The sequence below is a fragment of the Bos taurus genome, chromosome 12 (genome assembly GCF_002263795.3).
Source record: "Bos taurus isolate L1 Dominette 01449 registration number 42190680 breed Hereford chromosome 12, ARS-UCD2.0, whole genome shotgun sequence".
NCBI lineage: Eukaryota > Metazoa > Chordata > Mammalia > Artiodactyla > Bovidae > Bos > Bos taurus.
In genome coordinates this window covers 44,032,051-44,054,262 of record NC_037339.1, presented here as the reverse complement: position 1 = coordinate 44,054,262, position 22,212 = coordinate 44,032,051, and the positions used below count along the sequence as shown (strand labels likewise).

At 37.5% G+C, this 22,212-nt stretch overlaps 1 protein-coding gene across 1 annotated transcript in view; it reads left to right on the top strand.

The window, feature by feature from the left end:
* Positions 1 to 22,212, top strand: part of KLHL1 (kelch like family member 1) — a 526,330-nt gene that overhangs the window by 471,059 nt on the left and 33,059 nt on the right. The window lies entirely within an intron of this gene.

The window sequence follows — 22,212 nt, the reverse complement described above, 5'->3', positions numbered from 1 at the left end:
AAAATTGAAAACAAAACGAAACAAAAAACAACAAAAATCTTCAAATTTCTTAATCTTAATTGCTTGTTTAAAAGTATTAAATATATTTCATGAAAATTATGTGAACTGCATATTTTGCCATTTCTGGTGAAATAGTCTGAGGAGCCTTTTGAAAGACTACCAAAAGTTTGGTTCTTAATGTTTTTTGCCTGATTGTATCAATCTCTCTACTTTTCTCCTTTTCCATTCCTATCACCCTAAGTCAGGGATTTTCAAACTCAACACTGTTGATATTTTGAGTCAGATAATTCTTTGTTGGCTATGAGGCTCGGCCCTGTGCATGTACAATGTTTAGCAGCAGACTGGCTTCTATCCACTAGATACCAGCTGTACCCACCTGCCCAATGTGATAACCAAAAGAAGTCTCCAAATATTGCCTAATATATCCTCTGGGGTGGCAAAATATACTCCCTCTCACTATCTGAGAAACTCTGCCCTAAACAAAGATAACACCTCTGGCAGGGACTACAGCAGAAGTTTCCAGTCTCCTTCCTTCTCTTCCCCCTAAAGTCCATTTGCTAATGCAGCCAGAGCTGCTTTAGAAATACAAATAACCTATCAGTTCTCTTCAAGAACGTCGTAAAATTAGAATACAATGCCTATCTCTACCTAAAGTCATCCACTGGATCTTGTTTCTGCCTACTCTACATTTTTTCCTCAATACATCAGCCAAATTGCCCTTTCATCTTTGCTTCAAATACAGCAACTCTAATCCCACTCAATCCCTTTGAGTGTACTTTTTTTTTTTTTGCCTAAATGCTATTCCTTACAATCTTCACATGCTTGGCCTTTTATCATTGCTCAAATTTCATCTCAAAATCTGTCCACATAGACAGTTATTTACTCTTACTCTTATTTAAAATAGACCACCCTGCACACTATCCCAAATTGTTTGCAGTTCATAAAATTACATGTGCTATTGTTTTCTATTTTTACTAGGTATACATGGTCAATAAATCTTGGTATCTGTCTACAATATTCATTATTGTATCCTTAGGCATAATGCACATTCAATCTATTTACTGAATAAGTGTTGAAAGAATTACACATCCAATTAAGTAATAACTTTTGAGAATTTAATTACCTTTGACAAATTTTTCCTAAATATATGTAAGTATCTATGAAGTTATTATTATATCCCACTGTTAAAATATAAATAAACTGCTTTCCTCAGCTAAATTGCACATACATGCATTCTTTGGCTTTAAAAACTCTAGGAAATTCACATTTTAATGGCTATACAGTAATTTATTTTGTGCCAAAAAATTCCCACAAAAACACACAAAACATGATAAATGTAAGCGAACACTATAAATTTAAGTAGCTAGTACTGATCTGAAATAAGCAGACTGCCAAATATGACTGCAGCAAAGGCAGGTTTATTCAGAATTAGCACAGAATTGCAATTTTGGATCTACAATAATGGTGAGCATATGCATGTCCCAAAGGGAAGAGGAAGATAAAGATTTTATCGAGAAAAAGGAAGTTGAGAAGGTTAGAGTAAACAGTGTTTTTTCCCTGGCTTAGTCGTTTTCATGAAAAAGAAGATTCTTTCTGTTGTGTGTGTGTGTGTATTGAGTCATGTCTAACTCTTTGTGACCCCATGGACTGTAGCTTGCCAGGCTTTTCTGTTCATGGGATTCTCCAGGCAAGAATAATGGATCTGATTGCCAATTTCCTACTTCAGGGCATCTTCCTAACCCAGGGATGGAACACGTATCTCTTGCATCTCCTGCATATGGGAAGCCTTTCTTCCTGTTGGGCTCTGCTATTATCATAGGGTATAAGAGCTCCCCATTTCAATTTCTCAGTTGTCTTTAATTGAGTTTTCTGTTTATAAATTATTTACACTAGTCTCTGACTTTTAATATCCAAAATATCTGCTGCGGCTGCTGCTGCTAAGTCACTTCAATTGTGTCTGACTCTGTGCAACCCCATAGACGGCAGCCCATCAGGCTTCCTCGACCCTGGCATCCTCCAGGCAAGAATACTGGAGTGGGTTGCCATTTCCTTCTCTAATGCATGAAAGTGAAAAGTGAAAGTGAAGTCGCTCAGTTGTGTCTGACTCCTAGTGACCCCATGGACTGCAGTCTAACAGGCTCCTCTGTCCATGGGATTTGCCAGGCAAGAGTACTGGAGTAGATTGCCATTGCCTTCTCCAATCCAAAATATCTAAATATATCTAAAACACATATCTACAGTGATGTGTGTCTAAAACAATCCCCAAATTTAGATATTATACATGAAAAGATACACTGAATACCATTAGATATAAACTTTGGGGCACCTTCCTAACTGTACCCTTAGGAAGAATTTCTACAAAGTGAATTGCAAGACAATTGGGACTGAAATATTTTCTAGCTTCAAAGGACTATTTTAATTTAAACTTTGTCTTTGGTGCATGCATGCATGCTGTCACTTCAGTCATGTCCAACTCTTTGTGACCCCAAGGACTGTAGCCCACCAGGCTCCTCTGTCCATGCAATTCTCCAGGTGAAAATACTGGAGTGGGCTACCATTCCCTTCTCCAGGGTGTCTTCCCTATCCAGGGATTGAACTGATATCTCTTATGTCTCTTGCATTGGCAGGCCAGTTCTTTAGCACTAGCACCACCTGGGGAGCCCTGTCTTTCCTAGGAGTCACCAAAATGCTTTTTCAATAGTATCATGCAAAAAATGTCTTGCATCCTGACCGATAACTTATTATCATGATTTGCTTTGAAAAATAATTGTTTTAAAAACAAAATGTTTTTATTAGTATGAGGCTAAGTTTGAGTAAACTGCTCATTCTATTTCATCAGATGTGTGTATATGTATTACAGAATATATACCAATATTTTCTACTTTCATCAATATTAACATATTATGTCCATTTATGATTTTAATTGCATATATTTTGGACTCTCAAATTTCATATTTATATATTTATCAATCTGTGATTTCCTCAGGCTTAGGATTCAGTTTTCATTTAGGTTTATTGTGCACTTAAAATTAGGACTTCCTGGTAAAGAATCTGCTTGCAATGGTAAAGATCCCTTGGTAAAAATGGTAAAGAACATGACTGCAATGCAGGAGACTCATGTTTGATCCCTGGAGTGGGAAGATTCTCTGGAGAAGGGAATGGCTGCCCACTCCAAAATTCTTGCCTGAAGAATTCCATGCACAGAGGAATCTGATGGGCTAGAGTCCATGAGGTCACAGAGCCAGACATGACTGATCAACTAACATTTTAAAAGTAAATTCTTACTGTCATATATACTTCCTGAGAATCCATTAAGGAATTTGCCTAGAAATAAGTATTTCCAGAGTAATTAGAGAAAATTTAGATCTATACATTTGAAATCTTTTCATTTGATAATACAACCTTACTTTTATATCTTAAAATTAGTCTCTATTTATTTTGTGCATGGGTTTATGCTCTGCCACTCAGCTTTGTCTTACTCTTTGTGACCCCATGGGCTGTAGCCTGCCAGACTCTTCTGTCCATGGAATTTTCCAGACAAGAATACTGGAGTGGGTTGTCATTTCCTACATCAAGGGATCTTCCCAATCCAGGGATAGAATTCACCTCTCTTGCATCTCCTGCACTGACAGGTGGATTCTTTACCAGTGTTCTACCTGGGAAGCCCCAATGTAGTTTAGCAGTTTTAATTTGAGTATAGGTTTAATATTATGCTTTCTGAGCTTCATTCACATTTGTTTGTATTTTTGAACATCACAGATATTATATTTTGGTTTACATATTAGTATGTATTAATTATGCATTTAATAGTGCAGTAGAGAAGAAAGTTTAAGTATTTATGTTTATAGTAACTACCTTACTAAAATGCACATGTCAGTTATATTATTTTTCAATTTATATATATTTTCAAAATATATATATTTTTCAATTTATAATGATAGATTCTCTACGAAGATAAACATGGTAAAATAAATGCAAATGAAATTTTTTACTTCTTAATATGAATGCTTGTCTTCTTTTTAATGAATTCCTTTTATTTTTAGAATAACAACATAAATATTAATATCAGGTGACCTCAACTGTCTTTTAATTGGGAAAACTTTAATACTTTGCTGTCTGTGTGACATTAATTGTCATTTGGGATACTTATACCAAGTGATTTTAAGGGCCAGATCTTATCATTGTCTATAATTTCATTAATGGAAATTTTACTTAAAAAATCATATTTGGTATGATGTTTTATTAAATTTTCTTAAAATGTGTAAAATTATGTTTTATTATTTTTTCTATTATATGGTAATGTAAATAAATATCATGACTATAAATCATTATTATATGCACAGAATAAAACCAACTCATCCTTTTTAAATTATTCATTTAATATTTTGCTGCATTCTATAGTCTATTTTTTATCTGTTTGGTCTACATGGACTAATGGTTTTGAAAATCAATTTCCTAACATTTTCCATATGATATGGAGCTTTCTTATAGATTGAGAGGCTTTCTATAATATATCTGTTATGTTTCTACAAACATGAGAAGTATAAATATTTGAGCATGAGAAATGATAGAAAATATATATATTATCACATATATTCCATTTAAAAGTTATATTTTACTGAGATTCTAATATTTAAAAGAAAGCAGTTTTATATTACTTCCAATCCTACGATTAATAAAGTAATTGATTGTGTGTTGTTATATCTACTTTTGTACTGTTATTATCTTCCGAGTTTCTTATATTTAGGAGTTAACATTATTATTCATTTTGTCTTAGGTTTTCTCAGTGTCATTATTCTCTTTTTGTTTCTCTTTTTAGTCAAATATGTGCATAGAATGAAGCTCTACTTGTTTTCCCTCTTGTTTTCTTATTCATTAATTTGAACTTGGCTTGTTGTTGTTCAGTTTCTGTCTCACTCATTGAGACCCCATGGACTCAGACATCAGGCTTCTCTATCCTTTATTGGCTCCTGGAGTTTGCTCAAATTCATGTCCATTGAGTCTGTGATGCCATCCAGACACCTCATCCTCAGTCATTCCCTTCTCCTACTGCCCTCAATCTTTCCTAGAAATAGTCTTTTCCAATGAGTCAGCTCTTTGCATCAGGTGGCCAAAGTATTGCAGTTTCAGCTTCAGCATTAGTCCTTCCAATGAATATTTAGGGTTGATTCCCTTTTAAATTGACTGGTCTGATCTCTTTACTGTCCAAGGGACTCTCAAGAGTCTTCTTAAGCACCACAATTTTTCTCTATGGTCTCAGCTTTCTTTATGGTCCAACTCTCACATCCATACATGACTGCAGGAAAACCATAGCTTTGACTCTACAGACCTATGTCAGCAAAGTAGTGTCTCTGCTTTGATAAGCTGTCTATATTTGTCATAACTTTTCTTCCAAGAAGCAAGCATCTTTTAATTTCATGGCTGCAGCCACTATCCACAGTGATTTTCTTGGAGCCCAAGAAAATAAAATCTGGCACTATTTCCACTTTTCCCCCAATTATTTGTCATGAAGTACAGGGACTAGATGCCATGATCTTAGTTTTTTGAATGTTGAGTTTTAAGGCAGCTCTTAAACTCTCCTCTAACACCCTCTTCAAGAGGCTCTTTAGTTCCTCTTTGCTTTCTGCCATTAGAATGGTATCATCTGCATAACAAGGCTGTTGATGTTTATCCCAGCAATCTTGATTCCAGGTAGTGATTCATCCAGCCCAGCATTTCACATGATGTGCTCTGCATAGAAGGTAAACAAGTAGGGTGACAATATACAGCTTTGATGCACTCCTTTTTCAATTTTGAACCAATCTGTTGTTCCACATCCAGTTCTGTTTCTTGTCCTGAATACAAGTTTTTCAGGAGGCAAGTAAGTTGGCTTGGTATTCCCATCTCTTTAAGAATTCTCCAGTTTGTTGTGATCCACACAAAAAATTTCATGTAGTAAATGAAGCAGAAATATATTTTTTTCTGTAATCTCCTTGCTTTGTCTATGATCCAATGGATGTTGCCAATTTGATTTCCAGTTCTTCTTTTTTAAATCCAGCTTGTACATCTGGCAGCTCTAGGTTCACATACTGCTGAAGCATAGCTTACAGGATTTTGAACATTAACTTGCTAGCATGTGCTTAGTTTTATTTATTTTGTCTTGAAATTCAGAATTTCACAAAATAGTATTAATAATTGTACTGTAGTTTGTTTTGCCTTAGCATAACAAAATTGTCATTTTAATAGTTTCCACTTCTTGCTTATTAATGATAGTGCTGCTGTGAGCATCTTCAAATATATATGTCCTTTGTGAGTACGCATATACAATTTAGCTGGGTTTGGACATGGAACAGCAATTGCTAGGTTATCCAGCACACTTGTGTTTAATAAATTTTGAAAATGCTTTTCCTAATTTATGTATGTATTAACAGTGTATAAGTATTCTAGATACTCCATATCCTACTGATTTGGTAATGCTAGTTTTTATCTTTAATGGTTTATTCTATTCTAGTGGATAATATTCAATTAATGACTAAGATTGAACACTTTTTTATGTACTTATCTGTTTATTTTTTCTGACTAAAATATATGCTTAAGTATTTTTCCTGTTTTCATGGGAGGAGTTTCTTTATTTTTTCTTTCATTTCGCTTTGTAGAGTTCTTCATGTGTTCTAGAAATTACTTCTAGGTAAATGCATCTTACTTTATTATTAGTAGTATATTACTACTACTACTATTTTCTAGGAGGGATATGTTGATTATATAATTTATTAGACCTTATATGTATATATTAAACTTTCCTATGTCTTCACTCATTTGTTGTAAATTGGTTTGACTAGTTTAATGTCAAAACCATGTATCGTTAAACAGTGATTACTAATCTGCTGCAATTTTTTTTATTATTATTATTAGCTAGATGTGTGATAAGTCCAGAAGTTTTCCACCTTTAATGTGTTTTTAAATTTCAGACTTGCATTCTTACAGAGATTTTTTTCTATCAGTTAAAGTACAGTCAAGTGACAGAAACTACAACAGTCACTTATCAGTTATTCTACATAAAGATAATCTAAGTATTTGTTAAGTAGATATAAAAATTAACTAAAGAACACTATGGGCTTTCCTGGAAGCTCAGAGGGTAAGGCGTCTGCCTGTAATGCAGGAGACCCAGGTTTGATCCCTGGATCAGGAAGATATCCTGGAGAAGGAAATGACAACCCACTCTGGTACTCTTGCCTTGAAAATCCCACAGACGGAGAAGCCTGGTAGGCTACAGCCCATGTGGTCACAAAAAGTCGAACACGACTGAGCGACTTCACTTTCTTTCAAAGAACACACCGTAATGTATCAACTAAAGGAAACAGCTATTGTCCCTAGTATTGGAAAATTAAGAGGGGATTGTAATTATTAAGATTTAGAAAATCAGAGATGAATTTCTGATAATTTCTTAAATTAAGAAATTTTCTTAAATTAAGATTTAGAAAATCAAATTTAGAAAACCTTGTGCAGCTGAAATCCAGACATTTGTGATTAGATCTCTGCTCAGCTGGCATCTCTGATGTGAAAGAGGGGTTCCTTGGCCTGTGATCTGGAGTTCTGAGGAGGTGGTGGTGCCAGTCTGCTGCTGCTGATAGTTCTGAGTCTCAATAAGGCCGATATTAAGTTTTGAAAAATGGCAATTTTTAAATGAAACTGGATGCAAAAAGAAAGATGGGGCGACACTCACAGGAATGGGAAACAAGCAAAAAGGAGCAAGACCCTTTCTCCTCTAGCACCTTTCAATCTCCCTCTAGCACCTGTTCATTGTCACATCTGAAAGAGGGAAGGAACCAGGTGGCAAGACAGAAAAGTGGTTCACTGAGTTTCAGTCCCTACATCAAAAAGCAGAGTACAGAATAGAGAATGTGGGGCTGAGAGAGAGTAGTTTACCTGCTGTCATATTCTTCTCCAATTTTATTTATTTTTATTTTTTTATATATATATTTTATTTTATTTTTTAACTTTACAATATTGTATTGGTTTTGCCATATATTCCAATTTTAAAATGTTTACCAGGGCATAACCTGATAGCTGCCTTTCATTCTTTTAACTTAGTATTTGGAAATTCATTTCAACAATCTCAATCATGTCTTTATTTGACTGAGGAAGGTTTTATCTACTGAGGATTATTTTTTGTTTGTTTGATTCTTTTTCCATTATTCTAGTCCTTTGGTTTTGGGATATATATTTTAGTATGTATTTATGTTAATGGTTATGTGTAGTTTTGAGCACTGATTTCTTTTCCATAAGCACATTTCTTTCCCAGTCATTTTATTTCTTTTCCACTTAACTTGGGAAATTAATTCTGTATTTCATATTTAATTTTTTCTATTTTGTTTGTGAATTTTATTGTTGCCAATGCAGACACATTTTTTTTTCATTTTAATTTTCCTTATGTGATACCTTTTGGTATATCTGTTTCTCGACTCATATTCATCTTATTTCAATTAGGTATGCTTTCTTATTGTTTTTCTTAAAAATATATTGAGCATCTTTTCATGTGTTTGTTAGCCATCTGTATGTCTTCTTTGGAGAAATGTCTATTTAGTTCTTTGGCCCATTTTTTGATTGGGTCATTTATTTTTCTGGAGTTGAGCTGTAGGAGTTGCTTGTATATTTTTGAGATTAGTTGTTTGTCAGTTGCTTCAATTGCTTTTATTTTCTCCCATTCTGAAGGCTGTCTTTTCACTTTGCTGATAGTTTCCTTTGATGTGCAGAAGCTTTTAAGGTTAATTAGGTCCCATTTGTTTATTTTTGCTTTTATTTCCGATATTCTGGGAAGTGGGTCATAGAGGATCCTGCTGTGATGTATGTCAGAGAGTGTTTTGCCTATGTTCTCCTAGGAGTTTTATAGTTTCTGGTCTTATGTTTAGATCTTTAATCCATTTTGAATTTATTTTTGTGTATGGTGTTAGACCACTATGAGGTACCATTTCACACCAGTCAGAATGGCTGCAATCCAAAAGTCTACAAATAATAAATGTTGGAGAGGGTGTGGAGAAAAGGGAACCCTCTTACACTGTTGGTGGGAATGCAAACTAGTACAACCACTATGGAGAACAGTGTGGAGATTCCTTAAAAAACTGGAAATAGAACTGCCTTATGATCCAGCAATCCCACTGCTGGGCATACACACTGAGGAAACCAGAAGGGAAAGAGATACGTGTACCCCAATGTTCATCGCAGCACTGTTTATAATAGCCAGGAACTGGAAGCAACCTAGATGCCCATCAGCAGATGAATGGATAAGAAAGCGGTGGTACATATACACAATGGAGTATTACTCAGCCATTAAAAAGAATACATTTGAATCAGTTCTAATGAGGTGGATGAAACTGGAGCCTATTATACAGAGTGAAGTAAGCCAGAAGGAAAAACATCAATACAGTATACTAACACATTTATATGGAATTTAGAAAGATGATAACAATAACCCTGTGTACGAGACAGCAAAAGAGACACTGATGTATGGAACAGTCTTATGGACTCTGTGGGAGAGGGAGAGGGTGGGAAGATTTGGGAGAATGGCATTGAAACATGTAAAACATGTATGAAACGAGATGCCAGTCCAGGTTCAATGCACGATACTGGATGCTTGGGGCTAGTGCACTGGGACGACCCAGAGGGATGGTATGGGGAGGGAGGAGGGAGGAGGGTTCAGGATGGGGAGCACATGTATACCTGTGATGGATTCATTTTGATATTTGGCAAAACTAATACAATTATGTAAAGTTTAAAAATAAAATAAAATTTTTAAAAAAATTTAAAAAAATCTTATATTTACAAATCTATATATTATAAAATTTTTTGAGAGCACATTTAGTGACTTTCTTACCACTTACATTGTTGATAATAGATTCATTTCTTGTATCCTTCAGAAAATAGGTATATCACAGCAACTTTGCTTGAGATGAGAAATATCTGCACTTCATTATATTATTCATTTGTTACTTTTTTCTTTGAGCAGAAGACACACATATGCACACACAAAACACACAGATGTCATTTTAAGGTTTAATACATTATTTATCTTGTTCTAGTGGTCAGGATCTAGTGTTAGTCAATCAGTGTGTCTGACTCTTTGCAACCCCATAGACTAAGTAGCCCACGAGGCACCTCTGTCTATGGGATTTTCCAAGCAAGAAAACTCAAGTGGGCTTAAAACATTAAAATGACATCTGTGTGCTTTGTGTGTGTGTATGTGTGTCTTCTCATCTATCTACCTATCTCTACCTGTCTATGTGTGTGTGTGTGTGTGTGTGTGTGTTATTATATATCCAAACTTAAATAGGAATAAATGGGATAAAAATTTTAATAATTAAAATACTAAGCAAATAACCTTTTCATAAAATTTTACATTTCATTATAATAATTGTTTATCCAATTTCCTCCCTTTTAAATCAACTACACAGGAATTCATTATTTGTGTTTTTGTGTGGTCCTTGAGATCTTGGAAGGAGAACAGTGAGTGCTCCTGAAGAGAGATATTGTTTCCCTGCCCAGAGATTGGACCTACGTAGCTTGGATGGAAACCAGGAATACTAACCACTAGACCACCAGGGGCTAGAGGCTAGAAGTAAAGTGGCCCTGGATCTTTCCCTGGTTTGAAAGCAAGAATGTTTCAAAGAGGCAAAAAATGTAAAAAAAAAAAAAAAAGGTACAAAGTTTATTATTAGAGACACAGCACAGTATATAGGAGAGCATACAGAAAAGCAATTTGTTTAAGTCAGAAGCTAGGCAGAAATACACAATCAGAGAGAAAGGGTATGAACTTCTTCTCTAATGAAGAGGAGCACAATGAGTCAGAAACTAGGCAGAGACACACACCTGGAGAGGAGTACTGGCGTCCTGAGCGAGGAGGAGTGCAGCAAAGAGATGATTAATCTTTAAAGGTAAATCACTTACATAGTCCAGTCCTTCCAGGTCTTTATTTATCTCTGGTCAATTATTTTGTTTCTCTCTTCACATCTGACAGGTTCGTGGATCTTCCTCAAGATGCATGTGTAACTTTTTTCTAAGATGGATTCCACCACAGAGACCTATGGGTGCATGTCCACTTTTTTTATTGGATGGGGCCCCACTCCCTTTTTGAGCCCAAAGAAGCCTTCTGGTGCCATAGGCAGACAGGGAAGTCTTCCTTGACCTCAGGAGTGGGCATCTTATCTCTACTTTAGCAGAGCTCAGCTTTTGTCACTAGCTTTCTCCTTGGGTGTCTGGGTAAGAACAAACCTTGAATTTTATTCCACTTATAAAACACCAGATGTCCAGCCCCGGGACCCATCTATCCCCCATCTCACTTGTATTTTTTTTTTTATCAGCTAGGATATGTAATATCCAAAAGGTCCTATTTTACTCTAATAATATTCTTTATATCAAATATCAGAATTTGAAAGTATATAAAATTTTTATTCTCAAAATTGTTTATGTTTTAATTGAGTTTATTTTCCCAAATTTTAACCCCATTTTAAGAAAATATTTGAAATGACTTTTATTTTACTTCAAATAATCTTTCTCCTTTAACTCAGAATAACATATATCTCATTTGGGTTATTTTGTTTAATGACTATCTCTTAATGTCTGATTGCTTTTCCTGTTTTACTCAGAGAAAAAAAATGATCACTTTAAAGTGACCTTTACTTCAGATCCATATCAGAAAATTGTTTCAATATCACCCTCTGACTGTAGTCTATTTTTCTCTCACTCCTAATGACATAGCTTTTTTTCCCCTCTTGTTTTAGTCTCACATCTCACTAATGTGCCATTCTAACCTGACTGCTGCTTCTTTAAACATTATTTTGAATAATTTTCCCAAATAACGATAATAAAAGCCAGTGAGTAGCCCTCTTGAGTTTAGATTCTTCATACTACCCTTTGTTGTGGAAAAACATGACATTGGTTCACCACTTAAAATTAATTAGTATATTCTGATGAACTCAAGAGCAAAATTACAGCAATTTTATAAAACATTTTGGTCAGTCTTCCAATTAGCAGATTGAGCTAAATGGTAGATATACATCTCAGGCCAGCACCATCCCAGACTTACTTGATGTATAAAGGTAATTAAATATAACAAAACAGTGATTAGACACTCTGGTGTGATGGTTGACCATATTAAACCTCAAACTCTCCAAATAATGGCTACACTACTAATTCTTTTTGTTTCTTATTTACTCTTTGCCTTAATTTTGTTCTTTCAAGTTTTGTTTTGTAACTGAAAGGACTTTCTGGTTTTGTTTTTTTTTTTTTTTTCCTCTTTACCTCTTGAGTTAGCTCATAAAACAGACACTCATACTGCCTAGTTGCATCCATAAATAGGCTGAAATTTTAATGAATGTATGCTACAGCCCCTAAAGAATTTGGAAAACAGACAAAAACACCTGCTTTTTTTTTTTTTTTTCATGATTAACCACAGCAAAACTGATTCAGTCATTCAAAACCTCATGTTAATAAGGAAGAAGCTACTGTTTCTGTGCAATCTTAAGTTTTTGGACCTTGAAATAGCATAAGAGCAGGAATCATGTCTGTTGTTTTTTCCAGTACAGTCCAATATCTATCACCATACCTTACACTTGTCACTTACATGGTGCTAAGACAATTTCTGTTTGTGTATCAAAAATTTGATATTCTTTTTCTTAAAAATGAAACCACAAATTGTAAATGACTTTGTACTATATACATGTTGCAAAGCACAAGTTCATGTGCTCAAGGCACAATGAAGCCAAATCAAACGTTGGAGTTTGGAAGAGAGAAAGGTTTAATGCAGGGCTGTGAAAGGGGATAGGTGGCTCATTCCAAGCCCAAAACCTTGAATTCCCTGATGGATTTCAGCAAGATAGTTTTAAAAGCAAAGTGAAGGAGGGATATGGTTGGTTGTTTCAAAATTCTTAGTGCTTTTTTGACATGCTTTTTTTCCTGCAGCTGTCCATGGATGTCAAACCACGATGTTCCTGTAAACTTCCATGTCAAATGTTATTATCTGTTCTGCAACTTTTTATCTCTACATGAATGGAAATGTCACACCAGTTTATTTATCTTCCTCTATTCTTGCCTCATCACAGCAAAGATTTGGAACAAAGGACTAAAGTTTAAAGCAAGAGACAAGTTACCGCTCAGTTACAGCTCAAGTAGACAGATCTTCCAAGACATGGGAGTGTGGCAACCCTGAATGAGTTCTGATGACTGCTTGACTTTCCTTTTTACTTCCTGTCTCCTCCTCTTGGTTGTGCACTGTTCAAAACAGGGCTTCTACTCACTACCAATCAGGAAAGGGAATAAAAATTGGCATATACTTAAGGCTGATTGACAGTTGCAAGTTACATAAAAGCAGACTCTGTTGCACATGTCTTCCATAATTCAGTCTACTATAATCAGATGTATGTTCAGTTCAGTTCAGTTCAGTCATTCAGTCATGTCTGACTCTTCGTGACCCAATGGACCACAGAACGCCAGGCCTCCCTGTCCATCACCAACTCCAGGAGTTTATTCAAACTCATCTCCATTGAGTCAGTGATGCCATCCAACCATCTCATCTTCTGTTGTCCCCTTCTCCTCCTGCCTTCAATCTTTCCAAGCATCAGGGTTTTTTCAAAAGAGTTAGCTCTTCACATCAGGTGGCCAATATTGGAGTTTCAACTTCAGCATCAGTCCTTCCAATGAACACTCAGGACTGATCTCTTTTAGGGTGGACTGCTTGGACCTCCTTGGAGTCCAAGGGACTCTCAAGAATCTTCTCCAGATCTCCAGTTCAAAACCATCAATTCTTCAGTGCTCAGCTTTCTTTATAGTTTAACTCTCACATCCATACATGACTACTGCAAAAACCATATCCTCAATGAGACAGACTTTTGTTGGCAAATTATTGTCTCTGCTTTTTAATATGCTGTCTAAGTTGGTCATGACTTTCCTTCCAAGGAATAAGCATCTTTTAATTTCATGGCTGTTATTACCATCTGCAATAATTTTGGAGCCCCCCAAAATAAAGTCAACCACTGTTTACACTGTTTCCCCATCTATTTGCTATGAAGTGATGGGTCCGGATGCCTTAGTTTTCTGAATGTTGAATTTTAAGCCAACTTTTTCACTCAACACTTTCACTTTCATCAAGAGACTCTTCTTCAATTTCTGCCATAAGCATAATGTCATCTGCATATATGAGGTTAATGATATTTCTCCCAGCAATCTTGATTCCAGCTTGTACTTCATCCAGCCCAGCATTTCTCATGATGTACTCTGCATATAAGTTAAATAAGCAGGGTGACAATATACAGCCTTGATGTACTCCTTTTCCTATTTTCAACAAGTCTGTTGTTCCATGTCCAGTTCTAACTGTTGCTTCTGACCTGCATACAGGTTTCTCAAGAGGCAGGTCAGGTGGTCTGGTATTCCCATCTCTTTAAGAATTTTCCACAGTTTATTGTGAGCCACAGGGTCAAAGGTATTGGCCTAGTCAATAAAGCAGTAATAGAGGTTTTTCTGAAACTGTATGATTTTTCAGTGTTCCAATGGATGTTGGCAATTTGATCTCTGGTTCTTCTGCCTTTTCTAAAACCAGCTTGACATCTGGAAGTTCACAGCTCATATACTCTTGAAGCCTGGCTTGGAGAATTTTAAGCATTACTTTGCTAGCGAGTGAGATGAGTGAAATTGTGTGGTAGTTTGAGCATTCTTTGTCATTGCCTTTCTTTGGTATTGAAATGAAAACTGACTTTTTCCAGTCCCGTGGCCACTGCTGAGTTTTCCAAATTTGCTCGCATTTTGTGTGCAGCACTTTCACAGCATCATCTTTTATGATTTTAAATAGCTCAACTGGAATTCCATCTCCTCCACTAGCTTTGTTTGTAATGATGCTTCCTAAGTCCCACTTGACTTCACACTCCAGGTCTGGCTGTAGGTGAGTGATCACACCATCATGATTATCTGGGTCATGAAGATCTTTTTTGTACAAATCTTCTGTACAACCTCTTCTTAGTATCTTCTGCTTCTGTTAGGTCCCTACAGAAGCAGGGACCTTTTCTGTCCTTTTTTAAGCCCATCTTTGCATGAAATGTTCCCTTGATATCTCTAATATTCTTGAAGAAATCTCTAGTCTTTCCCTGTCTTTTGTTTTCCTCTATTTCTTTGCACTGATCACTGAGGAAGGCTTTCATATCTCTCCTTGCTATTTTTTGGAACTCTGCATTTAAATGGGTATGTCTTTCCTTTTCTCCTTTGCCTTTCACTTATCTTCTTTCACAGCTATTTGTAAAGCCTCCTCAGAGAGCCTTTTTTTTTTTTTTTCTTGGCATTTCTTTTTCTTGGGGATGTTCTTGATCCCTGTCACCTGTACAGTGTCCCAAATCTCTGTCCATAGTTCATCAGGCACTCTTTCTATCAAATCTAGTCCATTAAATCTATTTCTCACTCCCACTGTGTAATCAATCATAAGGGATTTGATTTAGGTCATAACTGAATGGTCTAGTGGTTTTGCCTACTTTCTTCAATTTCAATCTGAATTTGGCAATAAGGAGTTCACAATCTGAGTCACAGTCAGCTCCCAGTCTTGTTTTTGCTGACTGTATAGAGCCTCTCCATCTTTGGCCACAAAGAATATATTCAATCTGATTTCAGTGTTGGCCATCTCATTATGTCCATGTGTAGAGACGTCTGTGTGTATAAAATACTTATGAATCCTTAAGCGGCTCCTAGCTGCCTATGGTTACTTGAAGTAGCCCCTGTAGTTAGTTTGTATCCACAGTGTGCCTAGGGCGCATGCACAGTAGTTGGAAAAGTCTGTTGTTATTTTTGTAGCATATCTGTGAGCTCTCCTGGACATGTTCGGGATAGGATTTCGATATCAGCTTGCATCCTTTTCAGCTAGATCAGATCAGATCAGATCAGTCACTCAGTCATGTCCGACTCTTTGCGACCCCATGAATCACAGCACGCAAGGCCTCCCTGTCCATCACCAATTCCCAGAGTTCACTCAGACTCACATCCATCGAGTCAGTGATGCCATCCAGCCATCTCATCCTCTGTCGCCCCCTTCTCCTCTTGCCCCCAATCCCTCCCAGCATCAGAGTCCTTTCCAATGAGTCAACTCTTCGCATGAGGTGGCCAAAGTACTGGAGTTTCAGCTTTAGCATCATTCCTTCCAAAGAAATCCCAGGGCTGATCTCCTTCAGAATGGACTGGTTGGAGCTCCTTGCAGTCCAAGGGACTCTCAAGAGTCTTCTCCAACACCGCAGTTCAAAAGCATCAGTTCTTTGGTGTTCAGCCTTCTTCACAGTCCAACTTTCACATCCATACATGACCACAGGAAAAACCATAGCCTTGACTAGATGGACCTTCGTTGGCAAAGTAATGTCTCTGCTTTTGAATATGCTATCTAGGTTGGTCGTAACTTTCCTTCCAAGGAGTAAGCATCTTTTAATTTCATGGCTGCAGTCACCATCTGTAGTGATTTTGGAGCCCAGAAAAATAAATTCTGACACTCTTTCCACTGTTTCCCCATCTATGTCCCATGAAGTGATGGGACTGGATGCCATGATCTTCGTTTTCTGAATGTTGAGCTTTAAGCCAACTTTTTCACTCTCCACTTTCACTTTCATCTAAGCCAGCCCTTTTTGCTCATGCTTAACTTCCTACCTAACAGGAAAGTGTTATACCCTTAAATATCAGAGCCTTGAAAGTCTGTATCCTGTATATTTCAGGCTGTGGGTAGCGCTCTGAACTTAAAGCAAAAGCCATAGAATGCAAAGGCTAAAGTAAAATAAACAGATTTAATATGGAGTCAGATTCATTCTTCCATATTACAAGCAGTTTGTATTAAAATTGTATTATCTTAGATTAACACATTAAAAAAAAATAGCTTGTTTTCTTGGTCTTACTGAGGGCTATTAATAGGTTTAGGAGGTTTTTGAAATGCCTCTGGAAGAAATACTTTCTAAACTGGGACGTGATTGACTTATCAGATTCGCAGATAATGAGGAAGTATTACAATGAGAAGAACAAGCTGTGGCCAGTTCCTGAGTGTGAAATGCAGACAAAAGGAGAAAATTTTAGGTTTGGCTGGAATATAATGAGAAAGAGTGGTCCCCCCAAATTGGAGATGATGGCAGCCTCCACGTCGTATAGCCATATGGCCATGGTAAAAATATAAAATGTTTTAAAAAAGCAGTAATATGGTTGCTTTTTATTCAGTTATTTTTGGCTGTGAGGCATGTGTGGGGGTTTCTTAGCTCCCCACCTGGGGATTGAACCTGTATCCTCTGTATTAGTAGGCAAACTCTTAACCACTGAACCACTCAAAATTCTCCAAGCCAGGCTTCAGCAATAGGTGAACTGTGAACTTCCAGGTGTTCAAGCTGGTTTTAGAAAAGGCAGAGGAACCAGAGATCAAATTACCAACATGTGCTGGATTATGGAAAAAGCAAGAGAGTTCCAGAAAAACATCTATTTCTGCTTTTTGACTATGCCAAAGCCTTTGACTGTGTGGATCACAATAGTCTGTGGAAAATTCTGAAAGAGATGGAATGCCAGACCACCTGAACTGCCTCTTGGGAAATCTATATGCAGGTCAGGAAGCAACAGTTAGAACTGGACATGGAAAAACAGACAGGTTCCAAATAGGAAAAGGAGTATGTCAAGGCTGTATATGTCACCCTGCTTATTTAACTTATATGCAGAGTACATCATGAGAAACGCTGGACTGGAAGAAGCACATGCTGGAATCAAGATTGTCGGGAGAAATATCAATAACCTCAGATATGCAGATGCCACCACCCTTATGGCAGAAAGTGAAGAGGAACTAAAAAGCCTCTTGATGAAAGTGAAAGTGGATAGTGAAAAATTTGGCTTAAAACTCAACATTCAGAAAACGAAGATCATGGCATCTGGTCCCATCACTTCATGAGAAATAGATGGGGAAACAGTGAAAACAGTGTCAGACTTTATTTTTGGGGGGCTCCAAAGTCACTGCAGATGGTGATTGAAGCCATGAAATTAAAAGATGCTTACTCCTTGGAAGGAAAGTTATGACCAACCTAGAGAGCATATTGAAAATCAGAGGCATTACTTTGCCAATAAAGGTCCATCTAGTCAAGGCTGTGGTTTTTCCTGTGGTCATGTATGGATGTGAGAGTTGGACTGTGAAGAAGGCTGAGCACCAAAGAATTGATGCTTTTGAACTGTGGTGTTGGAGAAGACTCTTGAGCGTCCCTTGGACTGCAAAGAGATCCAACCAGTCCATTCTGAAGGAGACCAGTCCTGGGATTTCTTTGGAAGGAATAATGCTGAAGCTGAAACTCCAGTACTTTGGCCACCTCATGCAAAGAGTTGACTCATTGGAAAAGACTCTGATGCTGGGAGGGATTGGGGGCAGGAGGAGAAGGGGACGCCAGAGGATGAGATGGCTGGATGGCTGGATGGTATCAGACTCGATAGACGTGAGTCTGAGTGAACTCCGGGAGTTGGTGATGGACAGGGAGGCCTGGCATGCTGTGATTCATGGGGTCGCAAAGAGTTAGACACGACTAAGCGACTGAACTGAACTGAATACGGTTGTATTTCAACTTTATAAAAATCACTCTGGCTGAAGTATCATTTATAAAATCATTAGAATCTCATAAGAGAAGTAGATTGATTAAGATGTATTCCAGTAGCTCAAAGTGATTACTTGATAAACCATGCCTCAAAATTAAAATGTATTGCAACATTATGTTACTAATCATGGTTCTTGGCCTCATAGTCAATAGAAATTGATGAGGCCAGGCAACAAATTCAGGCAAGGCTTTACTGGGGCTCTTGCTGCAGAAATGGGAATCAAAAACTAGATCTTTCCTTGCTTGCTCCCTGAGTTGGGGCAAGATGTTTCCTACTGTGGGGTACAGGTGGGTCCAGTGATTGGGTTTGAGAGATAGGTGATCTGCCCACTCCTAGTGGTGCTGTAGCAGAGTGCATGTGCAGTACCCTGCTTTTGCTCCCAACATCTTGTTTTTGTTAGGTTTTGGTCTTTTTGTATCTTTTTGTTAATGATTTGCCCCCAGTGCTGCTGCTGCTTAGTCACTTCAGTCGTGTCCAACTCTGTGCGACCCCATAGACGGCAGCCCACCAGGCTCCCCAGTCCCTGGGATTCTCCAGGCAAGAACAATGGAGTGGGTTGCCATTTCCTTCTCCAATGCAGGAAAGTGAAAATGAAAGTGAAGATGCTCAGTCGTATCCGACTCTTAGTGACCCCATGGACTGAAGCCTACCAGGCTCCTCCATCCATGGGATTTTCCAGGCAAGAGTACTGGAGTGGGGTGCCATTGCCTTCTCCTTGCCCCCAGTGGGCATGCTATTTTTAGTCCATTATAGTTTCTTTGTATTTTGTTGCTGTAAGAGTTGTTCATCCAGGTGCAAGCACTGCAGTAAAGAAAGGATTCCAGGTCCCAGACTGTTTTACAAGCACTGTAGCAAGGGTCTCGAGTCTGGCCTGTCTCAAGACAGTTCATCTTGGTTCCCTATTTGAGTATAGCTGCTGCCAAACTCCTCAATCTGAAATACAGTGGTTTCATGAAAAGGACCTCACCTTCCTTCTCCAGTCTTCACTCTTAAACATCTGCCTTAGAAACACCCTACATCATAGGCATAATGAACTGCTTGATTGTTCACACTCTTTTGCCTTTTCAAATACTCATCTCTCTGCCTCAACTTCCCTTCCATGTTTTCCTTAATAATTTGTGACTGTCCACTGTCCACTTAGTTTCTCTCCTCAGATTTTCATCTGGTCATTGGATACATTTGGAAATTCTCTAGATTGATAGCCTGTCACAACTCTAGATCTCTTTATGCATTAAGTTCCATGTGGCAAGATTGATACTAATAGGATTCAGTTTATTGTACTTGAGAACAATAGTGTAAGAAATCATTAAAATATATTAAAATGTTAACTTTACCTAAATAAAACCTAAACGAGATCATTTATAATACCTCCATCATCCAAGACCTAATTTAATCTGCACCTTTTCCATGAACCCTTTTATTTATTATTTTTTAATTTGTATTTATTTATTTTTTTAAATTTATTTATTTTAATTGGAGGCTAATTACTTTACAATATTGTATTGATTTTGCCATACATCAACATGAATCCACTACGGGTGTACACGTGCTCCCCATCCTGAACCCCCCTCCCACTTCCCTCCCCGTACCATCCCTCTGGGTCATCCCAATGCAGCAGCCCCAAGCATCCTGTATCCTCCATCGAAACGACTGGCGATTCGTTTCTTATATGATATTGTACTGGTTTCAATGCCATTCTCCCAAATTATCCCACCCTCTCCCTCTCCCACAGAGTCCAAAAGTCTGTTCTGTACATCTGTGTCTCTTTTGTTCTCTCGCATACAGGGTTATCGTTACCATCTTTCTAAATTCCATATATATGCGTTAGTGTACTGTATTGGCAGAGAAGGCAATGGTACCCCACTCCAGCACTCTTGCCTGGAAAATCACATGGATGGAGGAGCCTGGTGGACTGCAGTTCATGGCGTCACGAAGACTCAGACAGGACTGAGTGACTTTCCTTTCACTTTTCACTTTCCTGCATTGGAGAAGGTAATGGCAACCCACTCCAGTGTTCTTGCCTAGAGAATCCCCGGGACTGTGGAGCCTGGTGGGCTGCTGCCTAAGGGGTCACACAGAGCCAGACATGACTGAAGAGACTTAGCAGCAGTAGCACCAGCATACTTTATTAGTGTTTTTCTTTCTGGCTTACTTCACTCTGTATAATAGGCTCCAGTTTCATCCACCTCATTAGAACTGATTCAAATGTATTCTTTTTAATGGCTGAGTAATACTCCATTGTGTATATGCACCACAGCTTTCTTATCCATTCATCTGCTGATGGACACCTAGGTTGTTTCCATGTCCTGGCTATTAAAAACAATGCTGCAATGAACAGTGGGGTACACGTGTCTCCTTCAATTCTGGTTTCCTTGATGTGTATGCCCAGAAGTGGGATTTCTGGGTCATATGGCAGTTCTATTTCCAGTTTTTTAAGGAATCTCCACACTGTTCTCCATAGTGGCTGTACTAGTTTGCATTCCCACCAACAGTGTAAGAGCATTCCCTTTTATCCACATCCTCTCCAGCATTTATTGCTTGTAGACTTTTGGATAGCAGCATTCTGACTGGCGTGAAATGGTACCTCATTGTGGTTTTGATTTGCATTTCTCTGATAATGAGTGATGTTGAGCATCTTTTCATGTGTTTGTTAGCCATCTGTATGTCTTCTTTGGAGAAATGTCTATTTAGTGCTTTGGCCCATTTTTTGATTGGGCCATTTATTTTTCTGGAATTGAGCTGCAGCTGTTGCTCATATATTTTTGAGATGTGTTGTTTGTCAGTTGCTTCATTTGCTATTAATTTCTCCCATTCTGAGGGCTGTGTTTTCACCTTACTTATAGTTTCCTTTGCTGTGCAGAAGCTTTTAATTTTAATTAGGCCCCATTTATTTATTTTTGCTTTTATTTCCAATATTCTGGGAGGTGGGTCATAGAGGATCATGCTGTGATGTATGTCAGAGAGTGTTTTGCCTATGTTCTCCTCTAGGAGTTTTATAGTTTCTGGTCTTACATTTAGATCTTTAATCCATTTTGAATTTATTTTTGTGTATGGGGTTAGAAAGTGTTCTAGTTTTATTCTCTTACAAGTGGCTGACCAGTTTTACCAGCAACACTTGTTAAAGAGATTGTCTTTTCTCCATTGTATGTTCTTGCCTCCTTTGTCAAAGATAAGGTGTCCATAGGTGCGTGGGTTTATCTCTGGGCTTTCTATTTTGTTCCATTGATCTATATTTCTGTCTTTGTTCCAGTACCATACTGTCTTGACGACTGTGGTTTTGTAGTAGAGCCTGAAGTCAGGCAGATTGATTCCTCTAGTTCCATTCTTCTTTCTCAAGATTGCTTTGGCTATGCGAGTTTTTTTGTATTTCCATACAAATTGTGAAATTATTTGTTCTAGCTCTATGGAAAATACCATTGGTAGCTTGATAGGGATTGCATTGAATCTATAGATTGCTTTGTGTAGTATCCTCATTTTCACTATATTGATTCTTCAGATCCATGAACATGGTATATTTCTCCATCTATTAGTGTCCTCTTAGATTTCTTTCACCAGTGTTTTATAGTGTTCTATATATAGGTCTTTAGTTTCTTTAGGTAGATATTCTATGCTAAGTCA